The sequence below is a fragment of the Zea mays genome, chromosome 10 (genome assembly GCF_902167145.1).
Source record: "Zea mays cultivar B73 chromosome 10, Zm-B73-REFERENCE-NAM-5.0, whole genome shotgun sequence".
In the NCBI taxonomy this organism is placed as follows: domain Eukaryota; kingdom Viridiplantae; phylum Streptophyta; class Magnoliopsida; order Poales; family Poaceae; genus Zea; species Zea mays.
This window is the reverse complement of record NC_050105.1, coordinates 48040599-48045766: the sequence shown is the minus strand read 5'-3', so window position 1 is coordinate 48045766 and position 5168 is coordinate 48040599. Positions and strand designations below refer to the sequence as shown.

At 40.8% G+C, this 5168-nt stretch overlaps 2 long non-coding RNA genes across 2 annotated transcripts; both read left to right on the top strand.

Moving 5' to 3' along the window:
- The first annotated feature begins 859 nt into the window (after positions 1-859).
- LOC103641066 (uncharacterized) lies at positions 860-1790 on the top strand. The gene is made up of 5 exons (XR_002265844.3): positions 860-947; positions 1045-1116; positions 1264-1425; positions 1537-1608; positions 1709-1790. It is a non-coding gene; the product is annotated as an uncharacterized lncRNA (long non-coding RNA).
- Positions 1791-1893: 103 nt separating this feature from the next.
- On the top strand, positions 1894-2328 carry LOC109942991 (uncharacterized). Its single transcript, XR_002265577.1, has 3 exons — positions 1894-1965; positions 2053-2121; positions 2225-2328. It is a non-coding gene; the product is annotated as an uncharacterized lncRNA (long non-coding RNA).
- Positions 2329-5168: the final 2840 nt, after the last annotated feature.

Genomic DNA, 5168 nt, shown 5'->3' with positions numbered 1-5168 from the left:
GGTAAGGTGTATTTGGAACATGAACATTCCTTTAATCTGCTTGGCTCCTTTAACCATATTGATGAAAAGTGAGATCGATGTTATAGATCATTTCCGGCTACATATATAATATCATATCTGCAATCTTAGTTTTAATGGACTACTAATTCAAACCTACTACTTGATACTTGATAGATTCCTTTTCATGTTTTTTTCTTTACCGTCTAATGTGACATACACAAGTTTATTTATATTATAGTAGTCTTTTATAGGCAAGTTTATCTACATTCATACTTTCTGTTATCCTGAACCTGCAGTTTCAGTTTAGGACCATCCGTTCATTGTTAAACAAAGCAAAGGAGAGGAGTGGATCTACCTCCCAAATTAGAACATGTTTGAACAACTATCTTATTTAAATAAGATTTATTTATATAATATATAGAAACTGTTGCAATGCAGGGTATAATATGGCAGGAGCTAGACGTGATGATGAGAAATCACTTCGTATGTCTCAAATGAGCTTGGAGAAGAGATTTGGCTAATCCAGATCTTTTGTTGCCTCCACTCTGATGGAATATGGTGGTGCTCCTCAGTCTACAACTCCAGAATCTATTCTTTCAGTTTGATATTTATTGTTGTTATTGCTCAGTTTTGGTTACACAAGTCTGTGTTCCTGCAGGTTCTGGATCCTGAAGGAGGAAGCGGGTCCTAAGGGAGGAAGCAGAGCAATTGGAGCTTGAACTAGAGATGCATAGAGAGTTAAGGGAGTAGATGTTGCAACTCTTGTGGCCTACGCTCGAGCTATAGCCAGATTAGTGGTTAATGCTATGAATTACTTTAACAATAGCGAGGAAGGAAAAAAGTGTTCTATCTCACAGCATAGCCACCTGCAGGGACGTTTCCTTCAACCTCGGTCTCAACGGCCGAATGTCTGCTACAATTGGGAACCTCGCGCAGCTCACCACGCTGTATGGCGCTACTACACTACTCTCCATTTCTGATCCTGCTTTCCCTTACCTTAACACACAAAATCACCATAGCTTAACTGAACTATATATATCTCAGGATCCTGGCAGGCTGTAGCTTCACCGGAGGCATCCCACAACAACTCGGCAACCTGCAGTAGCTCTCGCTCCTGTAATCAACTAACTACTACCCTGATTATTTGTTCTAATGGAAAATCCATAGAGAGAAAAAAAGATATGTTCTGTCTTCAGTCCTTGTGATTTGTTGGAGCATAGACTGAACGTCTGAACTGGTGGTTTTGCCGCACATTCTCTCTAGGGCGTTGAATTCAAACAAGTTTACTGGCACAATACCCCCTACGCTCGGTTTACTCTCGAACCTCTTCTGGCTGGATCTGGCTGACAATCAGCTCACTGGATATATCCCGGTCTCCACAGCAACAACGTTGGGGCTCGACCAACTTACCCACATGAAGCACTTGTAAGTCAATGTCAATCTTGGTTTGTGATTTTCGTATCAAAATGTACCCAATGCCACCGTTTTCATTTTCTGTAAATACTCCTATGTTCTGAACTTCTGATGTATGAGCAGCCACTTCAACAAGAACCAGCTGTCTGGAACACTCACAGGCCTCTTCAACTCCAACATGAGCCTGATCCACATGTAAGCGACCGCGAGACTTTCACTCTATATATACAGTTCACAAGGCATGGATAAAACACGCCCTCGCCCTGCTAACTCGTCTTGCTGCTACCCTTGTTAGACTGTTCGACAGCAATCAACTGACTGGCCCGATACCAGAGGAGCTAGGGGGCATTTCATCGCTCCAAGTTCTGTAAGTATCTCACAAGATCTACGGAAACACGATATTTTTCTTCTTCTTCACAAACGTTGGTTTATTGTATTTTACCCCCTCCTCTTTATTAACTTGATTCGCATCTTTGGCAGCCTACTAGATAGGAACAGCCTTAAGGGAACGGTTCCTCCTAACATCAGCAACTTGGTCAATCTGAACGAGCTGTAAGTGGCCCATGATCTTTAAACAACCAGCTGCCTTAGTTGGTACCAAGCACCATTATTCAATTAAAGAAATGTAACCTCCTGCAGGAACTTGGCCAGCAACCAGCTCACTAGACAGTTGCCAGATCTAAGCAGCATGACCAAATTGAATGTCGTGTAAGAAACTAACTGTAGTGACACCATGCTGCTTTGTCGGATCATACCAATCTTTTTTTATTGTGTATGATTACTGATGAAAAATCGGTTGCTTCATAACCAGGGATTTAAGCAACAACTCCTTCACCGTTTCAGCAGCCCCAAACTGATTTGAATAAAGCAGCTGAGACGTTGGAGATCAACTAATACATCCATGAGTTCATCTCTTTCCAGGTTCGTGAGAATGGTTGCCTCACAAAAAAGTTGTTTGATTTTGCATATAAGCGGAATCTTGCATCACTGGACGGCGTTGAATGTACACAAATGACAAATTTGACATGCTCATATTGGGTCCAGGTCCATGTTATCCTGAATCTCAGTCATTCTCAGTTGGATTAGTTCATTCTTAAATATCTAGAGTTATCATTATTCTGAATTTCCTTACCAATTCAAAGGCGATAAACTGAAGATTACTAATGAGTGAAACTTTCTATATTCAAGCTACTGGCGTGACTAAAAAAATTAGATTTACTATGTGCTATCACATAGCATGCATAAATTACTGTCTTAATTACCTGATCTCTCACTGCACACAAATTTATTTTCCCCATATTAATTTTATATGTGGACACTGTAATCATTTCCTCAATTTTTCAGTCTCTCACTCTTTCAGCACTTGGATAGTACAAGCGTGCTGAAGATGAGCATCTCATTGGTTTAAGGTGTGATGAGAGTTTCCTTGACTGTTGGGCTCACCTTGCCCAGGTACATTCTACTATTTCTAACACTGTGCATGTACATGTTTTTTCTTCTTATCTTATATGCCTGTACTTTGTACACATATTTTCTTTCACCATAAAGCACATGAAAGCCACAAAAGAACCCCTCACGCTGACTTTGCGGACAGATGTCTCAATTCTAGTGGTGGAGCTACGAACAACAATCTGATGTCCTGATCGAGAGCGATGGAGCTAATGTTTGAACTTGTGAACTAAAAATGAGAACTATGGATATGAACTTATGTATTTATACTTATGTGAATTTGTGAACTTATGTATTTGGACTTGTGTGAATTTGTGAACTTATGTATTTGGACTTGTGTGAATTTGTGAACTTATGTATTTGGACTTGTGTGAATTTGTGATATGTACATATATCCATGTGTTTGAAATTTGTATTGTATGTGATATTCTGTGTTGTATATGTTATTATGTGTGTCTAATTTTTTATTTCTGTATTTTTTATTTTTTTCTAGAAAAGGGTTAAGAACGTGGGTACTCACGTTCTTAACGTTAAGAACGTGGGTACCGTCGAACTTAATGGGCAGCCCTCGCCGACCCACGCAGGACCCATAAGTTCGACGGCCACCTGGACCCGTCGAACTTAACGTTAAGAACGTGGGTGCCGTCGAACATACAGGAAAAAATTCGACGGCCCCCGTCGAACTTAAAAACCCACGTTCTTAACCGTAAGTTCGACGGTACCCACGTTCTTAATGTTAAGTTCGACGGTACCCACGTTCTTAACATTAAGAACGTGGGGGCCGTCGAACTTACTTCTTTAAGTTCGTCCAAAAATCGCCGTCGGCTATATTCGTCGGTAAACCCACGTTCTTATGGTAAGTTCGACGGCCTATTACATTAAGTTCGACGGTTTTTCACCCACGTTCTTTAACCAGTTTCTTGTAGTGCACACTTAAACTTGACAAAGCTAAAACTTGATTTTTAGACTCAGCTAGTGCTTTTGGCAACCAAACCCCACAGCCAAACAGCTGCATGTCTAGAGGTAGAGGAGTAGACTCCTCACACCGGGTAAGTCTAGCTGAGTATTAGTATACTCAGCCTTGCTTGTGGCATAATTTTTGCAGGTACTTCTTAGGTTGATTTGTTGATGGTGTGACTTGGCCTTCATCCCAGCCACCGGGATAGACGGCCGAGTGGGTTATTGCTTCTGCGGGAGAGGACCAGGAGGAGTAGCGTGGCCAGGCTTCGCCATGTTACTCGGTTTTCTCCGTTAGTTATTTCCGCTGCAACAAATTTATGTTTATCATTTTTGAAACTCCGATAATGTAATCACTAATGATACTTATTAAATTGTGGTATTATGTTTTATTGTATTTCTCTGTGCCTCACCTTCGAGTGAGCTAGTGGTATTCGATCCTGGATAAGTGGCTTTATCGGACTAGATCCGAGGGACTGACGGGTTATTCCTGTTTAAGTGTGTTGCTGCCCTTAAGGGTGTGACTTGGGCACTTAAGCTGGAATAATTCGGGCGGTTCCGCCACAGTTGGTATCGGAGCGAATACCATCACAGAGAAGTCAATAAGTCATAATTTCCAACATTTTCAAAAGTAAAACTTGCTTAGAAACCAAGTTGGATAGATCGTCAGAACGATAAGGTTAGACCTAGGACGTGAAGCCTTAGGACATAGATGGGTAGCTAGGTGGCTATTTATATAGGCCATAAAGGCTACTACTATTATTAATAAGGATGTTGTAGAAGCACCCGAAAAATTAGTTAGGTCTGAGAAGACGACTAGAATGAGCATGCATCCTGATTGTCGCATTATAATTGTCTCTTGTGCATCAACATGCCTCTCTCACCTATATTCCAATAATAAGAAATTGTGAATAATGTGTTGTATTGCTATGAACTGCAAAAAAATGTCTTATCCTGTGTGTCATGATAGTCTTGACTAGGTTGTGTTATGTGCTTCTCTTGTCTTGCTATCTAGGTGGTATTACAATTGTTTAACCCTTTTTGCCAAAAAAAAGTTGTTTGTTTCCTCATGAAAAGACCCCCGCCCAAACAACCTTGAGTTTAGCAAGTGAACCCTCTTTAAAAAAATATGCTTGTGTTGGCGTTTTCTAGCCCTTGTGTGTTTTACCTTTGAAGTTACACCTGCACAGCTAGAGATGCTCGTAGCTTGACCGCTAGACCAACCCAAGTCTCTTGTGCACTTATGTGTCAAAAAAAAATTGGTTGATGTCTAATTGCGCAAACCCTATCAAGGCCATGTTTCTTTCCATAAATCCTTGCCCCTAAAACTTCATAGCATTTCTGTTAAT